Source organism: Anguilla anguilla, chromosome 5 (assembly GCF_013347855.1).
Source record: "Anguilla anguilla isolate fAngAng1 chromosome 5, fAngAng1.pri, whole genome shotgun sequence".
Taxonomy (NCBI): domain Eukaryota; kingdom Metazoa; phylum Chordata; class Actinopteri; order Anguilliformes; family Anguillidae; genus Anguilla; species Anguilla anguilla.
The window spans coordinates 52,682,142-52,707,473 of record NC_049205.1 but is presented as its reverse complement, the minus strand read 5'-3'; the positions used below and the strand labels follow the sequence as shown (position 1 = coordinate 52,707,473).

At 43.3% G+C, this 25,332-nt stretch overlaps 1 protein-coding gene across 16 annotated transcripts in view; it reads right to left on the bottom strand.

The window, feature by feature from the left end:
- LOC118227027 (transcription factor SOX-6-like) overlaps nucleotides 1–24,822 on the bottom strand; it is a 188,160-nt gene extending 163,338 nt beyond the window's left edge. For 3 of the 16 annotated variants that reach the window (XM_035417091.1, XM_035417099.1, XM_035417105.1), the window contains exon 1: nucleotides 21,698–22,042. The gene's annotated coding sequence lies outside the window, so the exon portion shown is untranslated. Of the gene's footprint in view, nucleotides 1–19,400; nucleotides 19,436–19,856; nucleotides 20,178–20,546; nucleotides 21,416–21,697; nucleotides 22,043–24,778 lie in introns of those variants that run through there. The other 13 variants (XM_035417093.1, XM_035417102.1, XM_035417097.1 and 10 more) reach the window with 9 other exon arrangements.
- Nucleotides 24,823–25,332: the final 510 nt, after the last annotated feature.

Here is a 25,332-nt window from a genome sequence, read left to right as displayed (position 1 = left end):
GTGAGGTAGCTTTGTCCTCGTCCTTTTCCTTGGGCGCAATTTTCTTATTTTATCAAGTTAGGTGACAAACCAGCACTTAAGCCTTTAAATTAGGGCTCATGTTCTAAATTTACCGTGGATGTGCACAAGAGGCATTTAAATGCAAATAGTCCCTGAGCACAAAGGCTTCGCAAACTCCTGTCAGTCGCATCATAATCTACCTGCAATTGTCTACCAGACACAAGCCCCAAGTAGGCGGCATCTGGATTCAAATGACTTCCCTATTTTAGGCCCAGCTCTGCGCGGTGGATGTTTTCCGACAGATCGGAGCTTCAAGTCCATCACATGGTAAATTAAACTAGAATAGGGACAATTGATCCATAAATGATCGGGTTACGACAAGGGACATCAGCTCCCCCCCCCCCACAAATTATTTGTGTTTGTTCTTGTTCAAACATCTGAGCCGTGGCCTTTCATTCCAGCCGTGAGTCGGGTGAATTGCCTTCGCCGCCGGCCCGCCGGTGCGGGTCCGCCGCTTTAAAAGGTCAGGTGGCGTTTTAAAGGGAAGGGGCCGAGCGCCGCGGGTCGGCGGCGTGGGGGGGGGGGGCGGAGCGTCTCCCCCAGCGCTCCCGGGGTTTGGCGAACACCTCCCTAAATCTCCCGCCCGCCCGCCCGCCCGCTCCCTCTCTCTCTCTCCTTCCAAAGGGAGCCGGCTCGGCTAAATGAAAGCGCCGTTGATCAAGGGGGCTGTTTTTCCACCGGTGGCGGTTTTTTTAATCTCGGAGGCGCGGAGGGAACAACTGGGAGCGTTTCGCCGCGTTTCGGGCACGCCGCGCTCCTTTGTGAGCGGGCCTGGGGAGGCCGGGGAGGCCGGGGCCGCCGCTGGGCTCTCCGGTATTGTCCAGTGACTTTAAACAAAGTCGGCTCCGTTCCACAATGTTCTCACTACTGCTAAAAAAAAAAACTATAGAGGAAAAATAAATAAGAGGCTTTTTTTTCCCCCCTTACATTTGGGCCAAGAGGTATGAGCAAACACAGTGAGGAAAAGAAAGGCTGCACTGTCAAAGAATTAGAGCTCCATCACGCAACAGTTTAGCACAAGCCAGCTGTGACTGTGCATGCAAGGAAGGGGAGAAGAAGAAAAAACAAGAGGAAGGCTAGCATCTCCTTTCTCGAGCACTCACATTCTTAGAGAGGAGGACGTCTTTAAGAGGTGAACGGGAAAATGAAGAGAAACAGCGGCCGTAGGCAGCTGCTGTGGCATAAATCTGCCCGTGATTAGCTCCCGTGCTTTATACCCATACAGCCATTTTGATCGTCCAAACAATTACCACCATTTTAATTTACAGCCAAACCCATTGTATTTTTCTTTTATTTAGCTCTAAATTAACCCACATGACCAAATCTGCCAATTAATTCGGGAGGGGGCGGGGTGAATGATCGGTTTTCTGATATTTCTTAGTTTGTAATCTTGTAGAGAGGGGAATGATTTAGGGGACGGACACAAATCTCCCATGACACAGCTGGGACCGTGGGGCCACTCTCTCCTCTGCTCCCTCATTTTCCCTTCCTTCTCTCCTCCCTTCCGACAGGCCCCACAGCTGCAGGGTCCCAGGCACTCTTTCTTTTCTTCCCCCTATTCCCCCCACCCTTCCCCTTCCACAAAACAAATGTAGTGTTTGAGTCACTGATTGCTTCCATAATTGAGTTTAACACTCCTTTTCTGTACCAAAAAAAAGGTCTTTTGAACTGAGGGGGTCAAATAATCTCTCCAGTCAGGCAATAAATAAGTTGAATAAGGTAAGGGTCCTCCTGCCAGCTTATTTAAGTGCTGAATTCAATTAGCAGAAAAAGACAGGAGAGGCATGGTTCCTCCTGGTCACTTAACCATCAGATGCATGTGGCTTTCCCATGAAGCTCCTACTGTACACAGGGCAGTGAAACGGCCCCTCTGTGAGCTATATCCCGTCCAACAGAAATGACTTTTAACACAGTCAATCAGAGCCATAAAACAGGGCTTTGGATAAATCACAGGAAGGGGGATTGGGTTGGTTGGGTCACGAGACACATGCCAGAAAAACAAACAGGCAGGGTGGAAGAGTAGAAGATCTGCTGCTGATGTCTTGATGCTGGAGTCTACGAGACCTTTTTTGCCCCCTAAAATGCACTGTCGAATGATCAGGCGGGCCCTCAACCCAAAGGCCATTACTTCCATATCAAATGTACAGCACACTGGTTAACAGAGCCAGAGAGCATGCTAACGTAGCCCGTTCTGCTCGTCAGAGCTCCAGTCTTTCAGTCTCTCTCACACACGGGCTTCCTCTGGCAGTCCATTATGCAGAGGGAGCCGTCCAGCACAGGGGCCATTGTGCATTGATTCCCACACAAGAGAAGGAAATGTGCGCACAGCATGCTGGAGCCGGGGCGTGGCTAACGGCAAGGTGGCCCAAACGCCAGGGGAGGGAGTGGGCGGGGATTGAACGCGTCGCCCTGCAACCATTTGGCGACAGTGTTGCCTTTATGACGCGACCTGCTTTTTATTTCCACGGTGCCGTTTTTTTCCCCAGAAAATAATGGAGATTTTCCCATTCAGCACCTCCAGTAATAACAGCTTACATCACTGAGTCCCTCTATATTCCCTATATTATAAGAGAACACTATATTATAAGGGAGCATTCTGTGAGCGAGGGGAGGGTAAAGAAAATACCCCGAGCTGGTTATTATTTTCCACTCACAGCGGGAGACTCCTTACTCCTTTAGCACCGAGTGGAAGGTGAAGTCAACGGGAGCTCTTCACCTTGGGTGGATTTAGGGTGCGGCCGTCGCTAGTGTTTATGTGTTTGTGTGTGTGTGTGCCTGCATGGACAATAGCCTAATACACGCGTCAGATTAACAAGAATCAGGAGATTTCTTGAATGGAAATTTGTAAAGCAGGGGGAAAAAAATAAAAAGATGAGGAAAGTGAGGAAGCTTAGCATTAGTGTTTGTTTGTTTGCCTTTGCACTCGGTCATTGGTTATTAGAAACAGATCTGCTTCCTCCCTCAGGGTGGGGGGGCTACACCCAACCACACTGTTCCTGCCAAAAACCCTGAATGATATGGCGCTGACGCCCCTCCAGCCCCCTCGACATGAAGCCCCCTCCCTGGATGATAGTAACATGAGGTTAGCATTATCGGTGCTGAAAGCACGACAGGTGGGTCACGTGAAAGGTCGCTAATTTTCCTCAGACGGCCAGGCACATGGTTCACATTATTCTTCCGAAAAAGAAAAAAAAAAACACAGAAAAACTGAACAACCTCCAACAAAAACATCAGAAAACCTCTGCTACCACTACTGTTCGCTGGGATTTCGTTTTTTTTTTTTTGCGTATGTATTACATTACATATAAATACATATCTCTGAGCAGGGTGCGCGCTTTGAGCGGCCAGTCCAAACGAAACACAGAAAGCAAATAAGCAAAAATAGAAAGCCGGACACCCAAGCTGGGGCTTCTGGCATGAGGCTCTTCGTGTTCTGCATGACACTGTGAAAAACATGCCGCAGGACATTCTGACCGCTGGTATCCAGCACCCACGAGCCACCCCGGTTTCCGGACAGCGTGCACCTGCACAACAATAAATTACATCCGCCTAGCAGATGCTCTTGTCCGGAGAGAATTACAAAATGAAGTGCATACGCGCATTCAACTAGGTTAATAAGAGCCGCAGCACAACAGAAACGCATTTTAAAGTTATTTCCTGGACTTTTTGGGCTAATAACAGTGTAACAATAAGCGCTTAGAATCAGCTATGCTGTTAACACAGTCAAATACGAAAAACTAACATATCAGATGTGCCTGGAAACACATCAAATAATAATAAAGGGTTTGAAAGGAGGGTTAGAGTTGAGATAGCCTAGATACAGCCTGAAGAGGAGAGTCTTCGTGCACTGTCTGCGTATCCGCTTGATTCAGACACACGCATCAATAAAAGCAGCTCTTTACACCGAATAGCCGTTACGTACTAGATACAAATCCGGTCTCATACAAAAATCTAAAAGCATGTAAATCTTTTTAATGCAAGTTTACTCCACGAGCACCATGTGTTTAGGCTGAAAGAATTCCAAGGCTGATAGCAGCCAAATTTATTAAAGCTGAAAGTATGTTTTTAAATAAACACAAAATGTTCAACTAGTATCAATTATCCGAGTTTCTTCCAACTTCACACCGTCGGGTTTTTATTGATTAAAACAACACTTCAACATTGCAGTAAATTGTTGAAATTGGAAAAATTACACTTTTGTTCGCTGAATGGCAAATGCCCTTTTGCCACGAATACTGATGCAATTGAACTTTCTTTATGAATACCTTTCAGAGCTAAAACTTGTGCTTTTGAAATCAAAGGCAATAATTGGCAGGTTCGCCACCGGCATTTTAAAGAGGAAGTCAGTTGTGAAATTGTAAAATCCAGGAGCCTAGTTGTTTATTTCATATCTAAAGAGCAGGCACCCACCAAAAAGTAACTTCATATAATGAGGCTAACCCATTAATCTGTGTGGTAGAAGTCTGTGATGTAGAAAGAAAGATAAATTAATATTTATCTTCCTGTCGAAAAATTCTGTGAACAGTACGAACCTTTACCTTTGTGCTTAAACAGTGCGTTCTTTGAAGTTCAGAACGTGTGATACTTCCCGAGTTTTGAAGAAGCGAGCACGGGGGCAAACGCTTGGCTTACTTACACATTCCTGACGGCTTTGTGTTCAATTTGCCGTAAAAGTCCACTGCGTTACTCCTGCATGCCAGGCTGATAGCATGCAAAAACACGATTCACACTCGCTACATCTTCCCCTTTTTCTTCCTGATCAAGCACCTCGGGACAGATTTTAAACCTCGCTAAATCAGCTGGACAAATTCCTTCAGTGAGCAAGTCTTCCCTCCACGGCGCTCTGCCGAAAAGAGGCAGCCGCCAGGCTCCTGGGAGGCCGCATTAATGGACAGGCCTCTCTCTGTGGCTTTTCTGCCCAATAGCGGCCGCTGAAAAACCCTGCGATGAAGTCTGCAGCAGAGATGATATCAGCGCATGTGGTTGCACGGCCCGTCTGGCGGACTCGCGCGCCACGTCCAAACCCCACATACATTTATGCTTGCCTCAGTTTTTTGGCTCTAGGCTCTAACATGTAACAGGAGTTTTAATATTCATCCGTTTTTCCGCTTGCACAAAACTGCCCCAATCAGAGTCACCTCCCCTCCAATCCCAGGGCTGTAATTAAGCTCTAATAAACGGTTATGCCAGGAACCTTCAAGGAGGCCGCATCACTCGGATTATCGCGCCGCAGAAATGCTGTATTAAGAGCCGTCTTCTACAGCGGACTGATGAACAATTGCTGTGTCGAAGCGCAGTCGTTCAAAACTGCTTACTTGGTTTAAATCACCAGAGGCTTCTACACGTGTGGGTCTACTGTGTCCCCCCCAGTGTTTATTGGGCAAGTCAAAAGCAATGTCTCTTCCAGAGTTAGCTAAATTTCTCCCTCTCCTTCTGAAGTTCTGTAATTGTTTAAACCTTAGTGGGGATGGCAGTGTGCCTCCGAAACATCTGCCAAAAAAACGCGGGGGAAAAAAAAGCTTCTCCGCAGCACGTTCCTCCTCTGGGTCTGTCTCTCGCTCTAATTCAGCACAGCGCAGCCCCCGAGGATCCACTGGTCGCGCATTCATTCCGAGAGAGCCGGGCTTTGAGGATGAGCACTGACCGCAAGTTGATAATGATGACAGTTTAATTAGTAGCCTCTTTCTGAGCTGGCAGCCGCACGCATCCCTCCACCCTGTTGATGTCGACCAATAAATTTGGATTCATTCAGGGGGGGCTGGGGGGGGGGGGTGCAGGATGGGAGGCCCATCCCTCCTAACGTTTTCAACGAAGACACCCACTCCAGCAAGGCCAATGTGTGGTAAGTATGTTCTAGCGTAAACTGGCTGTATGTTCTGTGCATGAACCAGGTGCACGCCATACGTTAGCAATTCTCACTGTGAGTTTTCATGGTATCTCATTTCACTGTAAATGTATATATACATGCATTTATTATTATTCATATTAATATTAACATTAATATCAATATGAATAATAATAATAACCAAAGCTCAAGTGCTGATGGGTAATAGTGTCCACCAACATTCCATTACAGTTGGGACATAGATCTTATTTATGAAGCGTCCCTACAAAATAGCTAGCGATGAGTTACCACGGAGATCTGGTTGTTCCTCCGGTGAGTAAGAGGAGGGAATGCACCCGTGGGTTTCCTGCTTCCAGAGAAGGGGGCACACGTTTGGTTACAGTGGCCCGCTTTCATACAGAAACCTTGAGTGCAAAAGCAGATGGCTCTGGGACTACGGTTTATTCTGCATTATAATTTCTGCCCCTCTCCAGATAAAGGGCCCTGCACTGCGAGTGCTTTTCAACACCGGTCCAAAAGCCCACCACTGCAGCTTCCTGAAAAAAAGAAGAAGAAAAAAAAATCCTCAAAAAAAAAAAAAAAAGACTGGTGTGGCTGAAGCCCTGCCAGAAAAAGACCCCCTTCTGAGTTTCTGGTTTCCAGCACATTTACAGCAGGGCTCAGCAGAAGCACACCGCTGTGTGTGTGTGTGTGTGTGTGTGTGCGCGCCACGCGTGGGTGTGTGGCGTGTGCCGGAGTGGCTGTGCGTTCACATGGTCAAAGAGGCTCATGGGAGAATGCAAGGGAGGCAAAACCACAAAGCCTCTCCATCATTTCAGCACATCAATTTTTTTTTTTTCCATTTCATCCCATTCAAAAAAAAAAAAAAGTTATATTGCAAACATACGGCCGCCCTTCTCATCGCATGAACAGTTCCCAAAAATCTAAAGATGATGTTAAGATTTTAAAAAGGCTTGTTGCGAGTGCAGTGTGAGGTCTCTCGGCTACACGTTTGACTGATACAGGGCAATTTCATTACCCATCTGAAATCTGAAAAAAAAGGATTTTATGACCGCACACTAGAAAAGCTATCTTTGGGCAGGGGGAGGTTTTCTAACTATAGTCTGTGGAGAAGCTTTGCTGTTATTACAGCATGATGCTCACACTGTTCATGCAAGTCATTTTGAACACTTTTTACAGTTAGTGATCACCATTAAGCAGGTAGGCCGTGCAGTATAATGGTGTGGGAACTGGGCTTGTAACTCAAAGGTTGTAGGTTTGAGTTCCAGGTAGGCCACTGCTGTCGTACGCCTGAGAAAGGTTCTTAACCTGAATTGCCTCAGCAAATATCTAGCTGTATATATTGATTGTAAGTCACTGTGGATAAGATCAGCTGTTAAATAGCTTAATGTAATGTATTGTAGGCACACTGCTTTACATTACAGTGTAATTACATTACATTATATCTCTTACCATCTGACAGATAAAACAATCAAACACAATCCAAGAGTAAGACGACAGATGACACAATGCAACTGAAGAGCTAGTATTCACACACTGCCATGCAGACTCTTTGCATCCTGACATATATATTACATATGTACATTGTATGCTGACTCTCCATTTTCCATAGCGTATTACTGGTGCGACCCAAACCCCGTATAAATCCTATAAACAGCAGATCTGCTCGTATAGAGTGCATTTTCAGAGCCGGGTGACTGCCAGGCAGGCACGGCGTCACCTTGTATTGAGAGAACGCTCCTCCCGGTCTGCATGCATTATGATATTTCTTTTTTTCCCCCCATTTTGCTAAGAAACGCTAACAGCAAGCCCATGAAGCTCAGGCTCCGGTGTGCTGTGATTTCTCTGCAGTTCCCTGCCCTCCACTTTAACTCAAAGCGTGGGCTATTTCCCCCGGCCTCCTACGGCCGGCATGCGGCGGGATCGCGGCGAAGCGGCGACGGGGAGGAGGGGAAAAAAGGGAGAAGTTCTGGGGCAGATTTATTTCAGCGCGCTGACGGCAGTGAGGCCTCGAGGAGAGTCACGGCAGCTCCCCCGAGCAGCGAGTGTGTCCGTCCGTCCGTCCGTCTGTCTGTCTGTCTGTCTGGTACTGCTATTGCCAGCGACTGTGTGCTGTCATGGATGCCGTTCCCAGCAGGTCACACTCACTGGAGCCGATTCATCAGCGGACTCCCGGCAACACTGACACCATTATCTTCAGCCCTCGCTACGAGCAGGGCTCAGACCCTCAGACATCTCACTACCACGGGCCTGCCCCAGGGCATGCTGGGAAGCGTCTGACTGCTGTTTTCAGAGAGGGGGGAAAAATAAAGCAAACCCTTTTCTCTGGGCGCCCTCTCACAGAGGCACGCGCGGCTGCATGCAGCAGGCGTGCAGTACACACAGAAAGCAGAAGGCGCGCGCGCGCGTCACAGACGTTACGGGGGCTGGGGGAGGAGCCAGCAGCCGCACAACTCGCTCCGCCCCCGGTGAGAATCCCGCCGCCGCCGTTTCCCACTGACGCACGGCCCCCAAAGGCAGGCCCGCAAAAAAAAGCCTCCGTGGCGACACTATAAATAATCAGCAAGACCAGGAAACAAAAGCCTCGCTCCGGAGCGGGAGGAGTGTCTCCAGCTTAGCTGCTGTCATAACTTAACCGCTGTGGCGTCCCCCCCCCCCCCCCCCCCCCCCCCCCCCCTCGCTTTCTGTCACTTTAATGTGTTTTTGGCATCGCGCGTTCCCAATTTCCACACAGGGCTGCGGGGGGAATCCAATTCTGCCTTAATATCTCCCAGCTTTTCCATATCATTTCCCGGCCTGCTTTTAGGAAGCCTTCTCGCTTTCGCCCATATGCGAGTGTGCGGCTAACATTATTACAGGACAAGCTCCCAACCCTCTCACCACCAGCTCCTCGCTGCACATCACAAAGGCCGAGAGGGAGGGGGAGAGAGAGGGGAGAAAGGAGGGAGGGACAGAGACAGAGAGACGGAGACAGAGAGAGAGAGATGGAGACAGAGAGATGAGAGAGAGAGAGATGGAGAGGGAGATGGGGGAGAGTGAACCAGGGCAGAGAACCCATGGGGCAGGCAGATGACACTTCCTGGGTGGGTGAAAACATCACCTTGTTTCCCAAACTGTCAGAGCGCATCTTTCTGAGGAAGGGTGTGTGGCACAGCCATCGTGCTAAACGGCTTGTGAACGACCAGGAAGAAAGTGCCCTGTAAAAAAAGCCTCAAGAGATACAAGAAGAAAGGCATTGATGTTCCTCTCATTTTGTATGGCTTTTAGTGTGAAACGGCAAGGACACACGAAAGGGCACAATAGCACTGATGTGGACAAAGGATAAGGCCAAAATAGAGTCAAGGTGGTCTCACCTTGTTAATATGAAGGCCAGTTAAGGTAGCGTTATGTTTCCAGCCACACACAACCTGTTCCTCCCTGTCACTGTTGAACCTTTCATTTTGACAATATCTTCAGTGAAAATACAATTTTTGCAGCTCATAAATATGTGAAACATCAGAGAGGAGGACCAAGAACAAAGAAAAAAAAACACAGGCTACAGTGTGCCTTCTCAGCAAATTAAATAGTTACAGGACACTTTAATATGTGAGGGGGCTGTTGTCTGTCACTCAGACTGAGCACACAGGAAATGATGTTCAGATCACTGTGTTTTCTGCTCATTGTTAAAGCCGCTTTAACACACAAGACATCGGCAGGACAGCAAAAATCTGAGCACGACGGCAGGAGAGCTTGCGTGTCTGTCATCCAGCTCTTTACTTTCTGTCATGAATCCAAAAGTCATTATTGAGTAGGCAGCAGACTAAATGGGAGGGTCATAATTCAGCAATGAACCTAACGCCCAATGGCTTTGAGCTTATTCCCAATCTGAGCAGTGGCTCTCTGGCGGTGCTCACAGTCAGTGCTGCACAAACTTAGTTCCGAGTCCCCACAGATGCACAAAACATGGACCAAAAATCCATCACGCTTCACAAACTGCTCCTGTTTATGTACCCCATCAGCGTTTCTGCGGGGGGATACGAGTCGATGTCAGCGCCCATCTGCATCTTGGACGGGTTTTCCCATCTGCCCTCGCTCTCCGGGCGGCTCGAAAGTTTCTCTCAGAGGTCTGAAGCCCCTTTTGTTTTCCCCTTGATTGAAATTTCCCAGAGAAGAACAGACCTCCGCCGCTCTTAAGTGTTTGGCTGGCCTTTCTCTGAGCCTGTCGCTCCCTCTCTCTTTTTCTCCCCCTTCCTTTCTTCCTTTCTAACTCTCCCCTCACCTTCTCTCTTGCTCTCCCCTCCTCTTTTTTCTCACTCCTCCCTTTTTCTTTTTCACTTTCTCTCCCTCTATTTATCTTTTTTGTTTTTGCCTATTCAGGTTCTCGCTCCCTCTCTCTCTCTCTCTCTCTCGGTGACGGTCATCACCGTGTTGTGTAGGAGGTTTTTTTCGGCAGGCAGGCAGCGGCAGCGGTAACCCACGGCAGGGTCTCTGCGAGGGCGCGGCGTAATTATCCCTGAGAGGACGCCGCCGGTCCTCAACGTGATCTGTGCGCCGGGGCCCGGCGGCGGCCCGTCGGCCGTCAGCGCGCGAGCGACCCAGCGAGCCGCTACACTCGCTACGCACGCTCGCCGCTCTCCGCGCGAAGAAAAAAGCGTCCTGGCGCAACGGCGGAGTTTCCCCTCGCCTCGCGTCTACCTACGCCGTCCTCGTCCGCCAACAAAAATATCCTAAATGCGAAACGCTCTTCCTCCAAATATTCCCCAGTCAGACGGTCCGAGGACCACACACACAGAATGATACCCCTGTAAGGACCTGCAGCGTTTGGGGGGGGATCAGCAGATGTTGCTTTTGGGTCAGCGGGACCTAATTGTTGTAATTGTTCATTTATCTGGCTTCCTGTCTGTGGAAAAATGGAAGCAGGACACACTGAAAAGCCATAAGAGAGAACGAGGGAGAAACTGCTTTCCATCACAAATCGGATCTCGGATCCTCAGTGTTGGGAGTCACCTTGTAAATCTCGGCGCCAAATCATGTTATATCAATTAGTGACCCCCGAGTCACTTCTACATGCAATAAAGTTTGCGATCTATCATATGGTGACAGTTTTGTAGCGGATGAAGACAAGAGAGGATGGAGAGGAGAGAGAGAGAGAAAGGAGGAAAACGCATCTGCGATGCGGCCTCCGGGGCTACGCGCCGGGCGCTACACGCTACACGTCAGGCGCTTACATCATTCAGAGGCCAAATGTGACCTGCAGGCCGGCCTCCGCTCCCAGAAGCTTTGGAGCGTATTTCGCGTCTCATGACAGATCATACAGGAAGATGGCAGCTCAGCTGTCAGACTCCAATATCTGGCTCGTTTCGAATCAGTGTGTGGCCACGTCGAAGGGGGACCTTCAGACATTACCACGAAGGCTCATGAAAGTTCATCAATGCCCAAGAAGGCTCAGGGTTTTCAGTGGAATGACTGTGACATGGGAGAGAATATTCGAGAGACGGAAATCTAGACAGGTTAACTGATCGATACAGACAGACAAACAGACAATAATTTGCCATCATGGCAAGATACAGTATCATGCAGGCAATAACAACCACAATGACAATTCATTGGTATGGGTATAGAACAGGAAGTGGCATGTCTGAAATGAAAGGTTCAAGCTTAAAAAATGCAAATCTAAGATATGTGTACACAAACAAATCCATGCAAGCCCATACAATACAGCTATGGCATAACAAGACCAGCCATAACTGCAGCATAACCTTGCAAAGTAATATAAACATTTAAAAGATACAATACATTTTGACTGGAATTCCTCTTTAAAGGTATTCACCAACCAAATCACTCACAGATAAAATCCCAGATTCATTTTCGACAAGCCGAAGGGACACTGTGACGCTTAACAATGGCTGCCAATCATCAGTGTGCTTAAGAGAGTGAAGAGATCTGTTCCTCTGGCTGATTTCCATTTAAACAAACACGGTGTCGTGACAGCAATTATTTTTAGCTAATTTTGTTTCTTAAGTGCAGAGAACAATTGAAACTATGTTGGTGTCACAGTATGTCAGTGGGGAGTATGTATCAAGCCAGTTGGTTGTCATATGCTAAATAAATTACTCATCTTTCTACTTTTCGCAGATTTTTATTTATTTATGTATAGCTGAAATGTCACTTTGCCTTTGATTATGTCAAAGCCTTCCAAACATTTAATAAACAATTGCGAAATGTTGCCATTTCCCACATGCACACACACATACACGCATGCACGCACACACACACCACTGAGAGATGTATGAAGCCAGCCGAGCCATTGCCACATGACCGCTACCATCTGAGGCCACACCGACACGGTTGTCCTCATTTAAGATCGGTTACCAGGGCAGGGACCCTGAAACAAGCCAGCCACATCGACTCAGTCTACTGTAATGTAAGTGTGGCCAGAGTGGCCTGTGCCTGTGGGTCTCCCGGGTGGTATCCCCAGGGCAGCTCACTGCAGCGGGCCCACCAGCGGGGCTCTTTTCAGGGCCAGTCGGGAGATCAGAGGCTGAGAGCCGCTAAGAACGTCTGGGGCCCACGCTCCCTCCCTCATTCTCTCCCAAAAAAAACCCAACACCACGTCTTCTGAGCCTGGGCGCTGAGGCCGGACGGGCCTCACGAGAACAGAACAAAACAACAGCCACAGCTCCACCAGGACGCTGTTGACTCCCGCAATCCTTACACAGGGTCAGCTCGAAGTTAATTATTCACGCAAATTGTGGGTGGGGCGAGGTGAGGCAGAGGGCTTGTCTTCTGTCACTTGCAGTGCCAATCAAAAGCGCTGATGATGAGCAGTTACGAATACCTTTATATAACAGGAAATTAATAATACGAAGACTGATATTTTGAAGTAGTATCACTATTGTCATTTTACAAAGATCAATAAATGACAAAAGAATGAAAAGTGTTGTGCTAAATGACTTTTCTTTTTGGAGGCAAAAATAAAAAATGAATAATAGAAAAACACAGGAGAGGCCAGAATGAGAGGTTAGCTAAAGAAAACTAACTTTGTCTTGAAATGGTTTTGGCCGGCAGGCAAACTCTCCACAGCAGAGCGTGGACTGGCATAAACATTTGTACAAAATTATAAGTGTATTTGGAGAAGCATGCAGGAGTCAACCGCCCGCCGCCTGCACACACACACGCGCACACACACACACACGTGCACACTCACACACACGCGCGCGCACACACACACACACAAACACACACGTGCACACTCACACACACGCACGCGCGCGCACGCACACACGCACACACACGTGCACGCACACACACTCACTCACACACACACGCACACACACGTGCACACTCACACACTCACTCACACGCACACACACACACACGCACACACACACACACACACAGAGTACAAACTAGGTGACACTGCCACAGTGCATGAGCACAAACTTAAGTGCTGGGCTCAAAACCACTGTGTTTTAATTACTGCAGGACTGCAGGCGGCACTTTGATATCTTCATATCCACTGCTCAGATCTTGAATCATCCGATTCATAAAAAAAACAATAAAAAGCACTAATTCCATTACCTGATTACACTGATTAGAGAATCCACACGCAAAAAAAAAGGAAAAAAAAAGGAAAACACGGCACCTTGGATTAAATTTACATTCGCTGTTCATTAATGCGCAATAAAGGATTTGCAGATTCAACAGAGGCCGTTTAACAAAAGCCACCAGGGCTGTGTTGCTTAAGGCTCGCTTAATTATGCATAATGTGTTCCGGAACAAGAGAAACGGCCAATTAAATCACATATTGAGAATAGCATATTGTGATAGAATCCACTAATAATAATACAAATTTCATCATAACCGAATGTTTCCTGCTTTTCTTTCAAGTAGCAGTCACACAATGAGAAGGAAATCCTTTTGACTTCTTTTAAAGGCGTACAATAAGCAAATCAGTGTGGGGTGACTTAATTAACAGCAATGATCACCACTGCATTATTTTATTTTTTTCATTAATTTACTTTAAACAAGATTTTAAGAGGCAGAAATTATAACCGACATTTAAAGAGATTCAAACAGTACCACAAAAAATATTTTTATTTGTTTATGTGACAACTTGCACATGGTCAGTTGTGGGATAGAGTGTTTCGATTGTGCCTGAGTTTCTGTAACGGGGATGGCTTGAGTCGGAGTAAATTCAGTCACTGCAATGATCTCTTCCAGTTGTTTCACATTCTGCAACGGGGCCACAGGTGCTGGCTTTTTTTTTCTTCTTTCCAACATCGAGAAAAAGGTTGCAATCTCCATTTACAAAAGTGAGCGCAGGATTAAAAACGTATGTTCAATTTTCTATACTTAGACAGGGAGAAATCTGGCTCCGAGCTCACGAAGAAAGCGAGGGAGAAGAAGAAGAAAAAAAAAACAATAACTGCCCTTGAAAAGAAACAATCCATCTGAGCTTGCCCTGCGGTGAGAGGACATGGCGAACAGTGGAGCTCGGCTACGAGTCCTCGTGTGCTCAAGACCGGAGCTCTTTTTTACTGCAGCAAGACTGCAATTTGGGCGTGTTGTTAAGCCTCAGATAAGTATAGGCTGGCTAATTTGTACTTGCAATGTGGAAAGAATACTTAAGACTAAAGTTAAATGTCTATTTGTACCTGTCCATCAGCCAATTATTATTTTGTACGAACACGATTCATTTATTTGCTTATTTCAAAATATTTCCACGGTAGATGAGAAGTGATTCATGGTTCTGGCCCTGCTGAATAAAGCACTTTGTTCGTTCTTGCATTGTGCTGCAATGGCACCCCCCTTGTCCCTATTGTGTGTAGATTAAGTCTCAGTCAAACCCTCCACTTCATCAATATTTCGGAGGAGCCACACGCAGGATGCAAGGATGGGCCAGTGACAGAAGGGTTTAAATTCTCCAGCACGAACAAACAAATAAATAAATAATAATAAAAACCGTTTATTCAGAAATTCACTATATTAATATATCAAATTCAAAATGTAAAATCACATACTCTTAGAAATACTACTACTACTAATAATAATAATAATAATAATAATAATAATAATAATAATTCATTGTTAATAAAAATTGTAATTATAAACAGCAATCAGCACAATGTACCAAGTACAGAACAGCAAAAGCAGCCTGTAGCAGTGGCTTGATTAGCCTAGTTATAACCACAAATAATAAATATACATATGGTACATTGCCTAGAAAACTTCTCATTTTCTAAAATTACACAGGAGCGGACTTCACAACTCTGCTGCCTCTGGCTCCACAATAATTTATGGTGGTACTAAAACTTTTTTTAAAATTAATTAATGCATTAAAACTCCTTGAAATGACAGAACTGTAAACCTTCACTTGACTGACTGTTGCACAAAACTGGACAGAATTAGCATATCTGCGTCTACTGTGTTCTTTCAGAACGCTGGGTTAAAAAAAATCGCAACAAAATCAAAGGTGCTGGATTGATTGAATAATACATGTGGCAAAAACTTCTGATGTTTCCAGTCGCCACAAAAGAGAGGCTCCTGACTAGCATGTCACCGTGGGTTTTGATCATTGTTGAGATATTCCGCTGCAAATTAGCTAACACTAATAAAGACAGATGTCACAACATGTGTTTCATCACATTCATTACCCGGACTGTCCTCCCCCACTTCTGCTCTACCCCCCTCCACCTTTACCAGACCTGCTGTTGTTTACCTGCTTGCATCTTGTTTATCACTGGGGATCGGTCTGCCCGCGCTCCAGAAAAACCTCAAACACGCAGAGCAGAACAGCACCAGAACAAACAGCCACCTTTTTACCACACATACACACGTCCCTTCCTCTTCCCTTATCCTTTCATACTCAGGAGCACTGTGCTAATTCTACCGATATTAAGCAGGGGAAAAAAATTTACGGTTTCTTGTCAAGAAGGCCAATCCTGATATTATTTATGAATAGACAATAATTTCCATTTCCTCATTTCTGAAGTTGATTGCAACCTTTTTTGTCATCTTTTGCCCATAGGCGCGTACTGTAAAATATCATAAACAAAAATGTATTTTTTTTTTTTTAATCTAAAAGAGCAGCTTTCCATTTTGGTCTCGTATGGGTTCAGAAATCTCAAGCAAACACAGAGAGAGAGAGAGAGAGAGAGAGAGAGAGAGAGAGAGAGAGAGAGGTGTTCTGACAGTCTTTAAAGGTGACTGAAATTCTGCGGCCTAAGAGATGTGCATAACCCTGCATTGCTGCGGCGTCGGCAGTGGCGCGCACGCCTACCCACGTCGGCATGCCCGATGGGATTCACCTCATATTTTACATCCCCGGGTTTCAGACGCATCTTTTTATGTCAAAACAAATCCTGTCAAAACCGCACATTGTTACTCGATAGCAGAAACATGTTACGGCGCAATGCTATGAACAGCACTTCCTAAAACACTCTAACAGGAGACGTCCAAATGTCACAAAAGGAGAATGGAAAAAAAGCACACTGAGAAAGGCTGTTCTCTGTGTGCTAAATTCACAGTCCTGCTGTCGCAGCTAAGGGAGACGTTGTACTTTTTCACGGACACTGTGAAATGTAATGGCTTGTAATATGATTTTGATGGAAAATATTCCGTTTGGCATGGAAATTAGCAATGGATAAAATTGCTACAGCAGAGCCAGGCTTTAGATTTGTACCTACAAGCATGCACACTTCTCCACAAAATTCTAACATATACAGCATCGTCCGGACAAAAGTAACAACGCAGAACAACATGAATTTGTCAGAAACGCAACCGATGACTCAATTTCATTAAATGCCAAAGGATTAGAGCATACATGTCAGCCTTGTTACAATGAAAATACCTTTCTTTGCATTTCTAAATGCAGTAGATACAGTAAGACACAGTAAAAAACTAAAATTCACAGCAGCACTGTGCAGCATTAACATTCACTTCAAATAATATTATATGTCTTGTTCATCGTTATTGCAAATAAACATTTCTACTGATTGCTAAGAAGAAGAAAAAACTTCAAAAAGAACACTGCTGCCCAGAAACTACTCTGGACCATATGTCCAAAGGTTACCCACTCATTTTAAGTTAACATCACACTGTCTCTCAACTCTCAAGTTTGTTTTAAAAATGGAAAAACTGAGACATGCTTTCACGTATAATATCATAGCTGAAAGTATAAAAGACATTCTCTAAACTCATTATAATTACCCATCATGAAATAATAGTTCAATGCAGTAAAATTGTACACCACAAGAATAAATGATTCGTAAAAGAACCTGGCACCTGTAACACACCGAGCACATCAAAGACAGACACGCTTTGCGCTGTATGCTGTCAGTTAAAACATATATATGAACAGTACGCCCCCCTCCCCAAATCATACACATATTTCATTTTCAATAGTAAAATGAGGCTGTGTTATTTCAGAGGTAACAGCGTGATCACATAAAACAGAGGACCGTCAGAACACACAGTAAGCAGACCAAGTCTTCCACACAGTCAATTGAAATTATTTGATTATTATTATTGAATTATTTAGAGTTCAGTTAATGCCTGAATTTTGAGCTGATGATCCATTCCACTACAGCCAGCCAGGCACTGGAGGTCCCAGGAGAAGGACTCAACATTCAATTAGCTTTAAACAGACATAAACCCCACCCCACCGCCCAGCCCGACAATGCTCGTCAACATGTATAACATGCAAGGCACAAAATAACTGAGAAAAAATGTAAAAACCTACTATTTAGCTAAAACAGCCAGACATGAAATAATTAATTTCTCATCTTGTTAGGCTACATGTTATCGCACTGTGATCTTAAAAGCATTAAAAATAATTTGTCCAAGGCTGAATGACACTGTATTGAGGAAGGAAGATAGCAGATTTCACATGACATCTATCATGAAATGACATCTATAATGAAATGACAATTTCATAATGAGAAGTACACAGATAACAGTCCAAGTTGTGTCTATGAATGACTGTTACACTTCCATATACACTTTAATACACTTCTATCACTATGACAGCAAAACATTTTCCAAGAAAACAAGGGACTTAAAACTATTTTTAAATGTCTAAAATAAAACAACAAAATACCTGCATTAGTATATAATCGTAATAACATAAAATGTGACTACTGGACGCATGCATTATAAAGAATTACAACGGCAAAGGTGTTTTCAGTAGACTATGGCGCGTTCGAGTTGAAAGAAAACTGTCAGCGTCAGACACAAATAATATATTCAGCGTTTATGTGAAGTAGTGTTTTGTTCTTTTTTTGAAGCCACTAGTGAAATAATGGTTATTACTTTTTGTTTCGTTTGGTGATTAACGTTAGTCAAATTAATTAAGTTACATATATAAAGTTTTACAAAATGGAGCGCAGAAGACAAGAGTCGCTCGTCTTGGCTTTAGGTGGGGTATGCGTTTAAACAAATCAGCCAGCACGCGCAAGCGCGGCCTGCGGAGCATGCGGTTTCAGTATGGCTAAATGGTGTCCCAATTCTCTAAACTTACTGCCACCATATGTGTCAACCAGCGTGACATATTTTATACGTCCAGACTGAACAAGGAAAATGCGATATACGCGCGCACACACACGCACACGCACACACACACACACACACACAATTGCGTGTTCTTTCATTCGTATGTGAGGAGGTAAGATCAACTACTAATGCATTATATATTTATATTATTAAAAATTGAAACTCTAGATTGTGATTACTTTTTTATTTTATTTTTTACAAAATAATTATATTATTATAAAATTAAGAAAATAATTCTAAACTCTTAATGAATAGATTGTGTGTTAATATCAGACAATGCACAATAGGATACCACAGTAAAATAAAAATGACAAGGTTCAACTTTCATGAAAAAGTCAACCATAGATTTCTTCTCTTCTTGTGTGGTGTGTGTGTGTTTCAAAATTACACACCACTATGCGCAGTTTCCTTTTTCTTTTTTTAAGGGGGGTAAGACAGCACATAAGAATAAGTCCAGTGTCATCATTTCTTCTTTTTTTCCTTGCTTAGAAATTGTTTGCCGCGTTGCCATGCAGCTATGTTTATGCGAATGTATTTTTTTATCATGAAAAATGTTTGTCTGCGTCAATGACTTACAGCTGTTTTATTACATTATTTGTCATGTTTTTGGTTTTTTTTTTTTACATTAAATGCAGAGAAGAAAAATAAACACAAAAAGAAGTAAAAGTGCACTGAGAAAGACAAAGCTGATTATGGAAGTACAAGCGCATTAATGCCCCGCATTCTTATTTAGAATGCGCTGTGAAACAGTCGTCCAGTGGATATCAATAGACTCCCTTCTCCTACTCTCTCAACCCATCCGCGCGGGCTGTGTCTAACTGGCCGAGAGTGAATAAAGTCTCCTCTATTGAAATCCCAGACAGTGCTGCATATCCCTGTATAGCAATCGGGACAATGTGCTGAATTGGCAGTCTAATTATAAATGTGCCATTTGGACTTCCATTGGACACCAGTGCCACCTTACCTTATGAGGGAACTTCCACTCACAGCTAACAGCAACTGTTCAAAACAAAATACCATTACGGGATCAACTTCAACCCAACAGAGGGACAAGCCAGAGGATTGTTTTTCAAACAGCCCTTCTCACTTAAGACAAGAATGTATTATAAGACACTGAGTTATACTACTGACTGGACATTATTTAGGAAAAAATATGAGAAAAGTTAAGCTGCGTTTAATTAAGGTTTCAGAGTCCGGCTATTACTTGGAACAATATGCTATTGTACTGGTTTTTGAGGTTAGGTGCGAAAATGCTAAGTTGAATGAACAAAATTGCCTCTACAGTATACCGTTTAATAAAGATATGCCGGAATACATAGGCTATCAGCGGTTAATGTACTAACATATACGACAGTAAGCATATAGTATATATTTTCTTAATCTGTTCCACTATTTGGAGTGAATTGTCCTGATCACTCACATTTCTTCTCCTGCGGTTTTAACATATGTCCATTAACTCCCGTCTCCTGCAGCGTTCACAATATTGCTTATTAAAACGTTATCGCTACACTTGCAGCAGTAGTAAACATGCGTTATCTAAAATGTGTGCGTCTAATTTTGAGAAACACCCTTAAAATGATGAGCTATCTCGGTTCACCAGGCAAGTTCACTCAAACTGCGCTCGTTTTGTCCTCTTAATACCCCCCATCACACCAAATCGTGTTTTTAACGTCTCGGGAAGCCTGGAAATTTTCTTCCCGAAACATATCTTTTTTTAAATCAAATGAACACATTACACTGAACTAATATATTGATGGATCTAGAAAAGCATCTTGTTTAAAAATCATCTTGCTCAATCACCTCCTTGGCTCCAATTTAACACATAAATGTGTGTGGTGTGTGTGTGTGTGTGTATATATATATATATATATATCAAAAAGCAGAATCCAATTTTTCGCGCAGCAAGCCTATCAACATTTTACAAGTTGCCAAAATGACGCACAAAGCAAGTTTAAATATTTAAATTTCATCACTATTATACAGTCCTTTCTTCCATTGTGGCTGAAATATTTCCAATCTGTCTTTCATCCAATGGAAGTAATAAATATGGCAAAGGCAATCAAATAATTCCCCCGGAACAGAATTCCGCATTACAGAGTAGTTTACTTACTGTCAAGTTCCCTCTTCCCCAGCACCGCGCACCGTTTGGTCGGCTCGCGAAGGAAGCCTGGTTTGTCCAGGTCGTGTATTGTCTCTCACTGGATCAGGTTTTGGATGAGGGGTTTATTTTAATTTATGGCTAATGCATTCTTTTAAGGTCAATTTGCGTGACCTCCGGCGAAAGTTAAGTCCGAGAGAATTCCCAAGCTATAAGCGAGGCAAAGGAGATTCCAAATTTTCCCTTTGATTGTTACGATGCCTTTCCCATGAGCCAAACTCTAAATACCAACCTCTTTAAATTAAAACGTCTTCAAAATAAAGAAAATACAACACACTTAAAACTTCAAAGAAACTTTTTAAAGCCTCAAATCCGTTTACACTTGGAGTTGGATACCTAGTGATACGCACGTCAGTCGATGAATAGTACCGCTTTGTGGACAAAAGTGAAATTGCTTCCCCATAGAAACAAGACATTGAGCAAGCAATAGAACCCCTAATGCACGGCAACATAAAAGCCAACTTTTATGATATTATTAATGTTGGTGGCGACATTATGAAAACAAACCATAGCCTACCCAAGACAACGTTCAAGTGGCGCGTTACGTGTGAACTGCATAAATGTAGTACAGAACAGAAGACATTTACGAAAATATCTGAAGGAAACATGGGGTAGCCGCATTTCACGTTCAATACACGAAGAACGTGAATATTCGAACTTCTGTACACTTTTATGTAAGTCGCACTTATCAGTAGCCTACTCTAAATACAGGGGCTACAACAGAAGTAGCCTAATAGCCTAAATCATCACGTTTTCCATGATCGAAACCATGCCATATGTTCAAATAAGAGGCATTACTTTTATTGTTACACGATACAAGCTACTGTTGAACGTCTCTGGCGAAACGCTATAAATTATAAAAAGAATATTGCCTAATTCGAAAAAGTAAAATAACATTTAATGTAGCTAACAGTAGCCTAATGTATTCAAATGTCAGTTGCCCAAGCAAGAGAACACGCACACAGAACAAATCAGCTTATTGACAGCGATGACTGTCAATACTGTTACGAAGCACAAAAAAACTGTATCAACAAAACGTAGTAGGCTACCAGTAAATGCGGCATCAAACCACGAAACAGCGGACTCCGATCGTTTGCGGTTACCTTGTTGTAGCCAGTCAAGCAAAGCCAAATGCAGGTCCTTACGATATCCCGTTTGGGTTATTATAATTTCAAAAAAGCACTGCAAGAGGGAAAAATAAACTAAAGTCTATTGGTTGTTCCACTGGCCATGGAGAAAGACTCCCGATCTTTCGTAGAAGTTTAACTGTCAAAACTGCGAGGAGCTTTTGTTATTGTCTATCTTATTTATCTCCCTTCTCTCTGAAACACAAGGGAAGCGATGGTTACTGCTGTCAATCTTGGCAATCAATGTGAGCGGCCATGTCGCAAGTATTCAAAGCATTTCCCGTCGTGCAACATCAGAAAGTGAGTGGCCAGGGCATTGATCTGAGGAAGGCGGGGAGGCAGGGCTTCCCCTCCCAGACAAGAGAGGGAAGAAAGAGAGAGAGAGAGAGAGAGAGAGAGAGAGAGGGGGGGGGCGGTGGAGGACGCTTGTGTAGACGAGAAGGAGCAACAGAGATCAGGGTGAATACAGCAAAGAGAGGAAACAACATAAAAAGAATACTAAAAAGGAAACGTATTTGAAAGCTACTTAAATTAGACACGATTGACGACGAACGATCATGCTGACCTAAATTCAAAATAATTTTTAAAATATGCCTTAAACGCCGGATGAGCTAAAGTTCACGCACAGGTTCGTACTGATGTGGTGTGTTATTGCCTTTGATAATACAAAAAGTTACAGTCGGCTGTGACGATGGCAGTCAACAACTAACACGAAATAAACAAAGAGCAATTGTTACAACATCAAACTTGAACCGTGCAAAGAAAATGTCTTATTTGTAACACTACGTGCAGCGAAAGGAATGAACCGCATCAGAGATAAGCTACTGGAAAAAAAATCAATAAATCGTGTGTTCTGTCAGATGACTACGCTATATAGTAGTTAGCACTACCAGACATCAACTCTATTCGAATAAATGTTCTACACAGCGATGAAGACTAACGACGAAGCGTGAGGTGTTCGAAAAGCACACTGGCCGCCTTGTGCTTTTTTCTTTTCTTTTACGAAGGATTAACAGCGAAGATAAAGGAAGCTTAACGCTCCTGGGTCTGTCCTCGTGTGAGCTTGAGGGAACTGCTCGGTCGCATGAATAGGAATCAAAGTGTGATGGAGAGCTTGACACAAGTCATCAAGCACGTCACTATTAGAGAAACAACAATTCTAGAGCATTACGATAAAAACAGGGGACACAAGCTTAATGCAATTGCTAGACTATTTCAGGGCCAACTAAAGTCACTGACATGCACTCAAGGCTTTTGAATAAGATCGTTTTTATCGTCTATTCAATTGTGGATAAAGCATATTTTGTTTTTCAAATTTTTATTTTAATATTGCCAGATGAGATTTTTAGAAATCACACAGCATTTACCATCATTTGACTACTTTCTAAGGTATACTTCGTAGCGTATAACAATAAAATAAAAATTTTTAAAAACAGCGTCAATAATATTCAAATAATTGCTAAATCTCAACAGTTGTAACTTATCAACAACAAAAAAACAGTTCTATTAGGATCAAGTGTTTTAATTTGCAGACAGTTCAGTAATAACAGACATCGTCAATGATGAATGGATTTTCCATAAATTGATTATTATAGGCCTTTTTTATTATCGTGTTTTAAATATAATAATTCAGGAAATGAGTGAAACGTGCGCAGATTACACTTGTTACATTTATAAAGGCTTTTAAAATAATATATTAGTTATAAACTATGTACATAGTTTGGCCATATTTTAGTAACTATTTCCTCCCTTTTTGCCCAGACCACAGTCAAACACTGTCTGGATTCATGCAATTGTTTAACTCAAAGACATTTTACAGAAACACAAGTGTCAAGGATTGTTCATGATTTAACAGTGTTAATACCCAAAACGTGCAATGGTTTGATACGCTTGTTTAATCATAACCTCACCTGCGTAACAATAACAATGCATGAAATATTAATTATGAAAAATATATATTCTGAAACACCAGAAATAAAAGGGAAACACTATACAATATATTTTAGCTAATCAGCATCGCCCCATTTGTCTTATTTAATGTATGCTGGATTAAAATGACGAAAATGTTATTAAATGGGTAGCAGATGTGCGTAACGGAATTACCACGTTTTTGCCACTTCAAGTGCAGTGTTCAATAAAATTCAGGACATCAGAAAAACATTGTCCCCACTTATCGTCCCATTTGTTCAAACGCATGTTAAACTGATGTAAATACCTAAGAAGACCAACGCACCAATATACCATATCCGATAACAAAAGCGTTTACATTAATTAACAATGTAGAGTGATTAGCACACGTGAACGCGAACAGATACAGGGATTCCATTAGAACTCCCCAAACAGCATGAGAAATGCAGTTCTTAAAAGGTGTATCGTTAGTGTTAAAAATTCCACCGCTCAAAGCTTTCCTTCCATCAAAGAGCCATAGGCTACAGGTGATACCACAATTCAGAAGACACATTAAAACAAGATCTTAAATCCTGTTCAGTACTTGAAAGCCAATCACTTACGAGTGTTTTAAGAACCTGGACTTTATTTATTTATTTTATTTTATTTTATTTTATTTCATTTTTTGCCGATAATGGAATGGCGAATCGGTGGGAAAAGTAATTCAGGCTGAAAACAAGTCAATTTAAAGCGTTGCTAAAACTGTTAATCTCTGCAAATGAGCATAGCTTCAACTTTGAACTTGAACCTTACAACGCAAAACCTTCAGTATGAATTAAACGCCAACACAGTTCATACTACACTAAAATGGGTAAAATGCGCTGTCAGTGTAAAGTGTACTGTATCATACTTTATATATAACTGTTTACACTTTGCTGTAGGTCTCGAGGCACCTCAAGGGTAAATTAGGAAGTGAAGACAAAAGTTGGAAATTACATCAAAATACATTTTTTCCGGAAATAAAACATGCAATGCCAACTTTTATCCCATCCATAGCAAAGCACGCATAACAACATAACAGGCTCCACCAAAAATCAGATCGTTCAAACAAGATTCCAGACAACAATCGATCAATTGAATCTCTGCTGATAATAGAATGTTCGTACTTACAATGGAAGGGCAAGCTGCGGTAGGAAAAGCTGTTAGTGAACAGAAGAGTCACACAGGGCTGAGGGGAGAGGGAGAGGATGGAGAGAGGGAGAGGGGAGGGAGAGAGAGAGAGAGAGAGAGAGAGAAGGGCGGCAGAGAACGAGAAGAGGATGGAGGGAGGGAGTACCAAAACAGATACCCTTACAGAACATCTCATCACATCTGCCTGGCTCTTGTCTCTCTTTCATTTTTACATTCCCTTTGTTCCTGAGAAACTCATATCCTTACGTCACATCTTCATCCCTATATTCTGTCTACACCAAAGAGAAGATGAATAATTCAAATAGAGCATTGCCTTCAAGGCAATAAACCTTTTGCACTTAAAAAGTTTCCCTAAAACGTTATATAAAATTCCTGGAGTTGTTAGAAGTTGCGGCGGGGTGAGCAGAGAGAGCTCCAATGAACCTCTACAAAAATGAAAAAATGCAAGTTGTTTATTATTTTACAGTCACTAGTAATTGAAGGGGTTGTCAGTGCTATAAATTCACCTATATTCATTCTGGGATTGACACAAC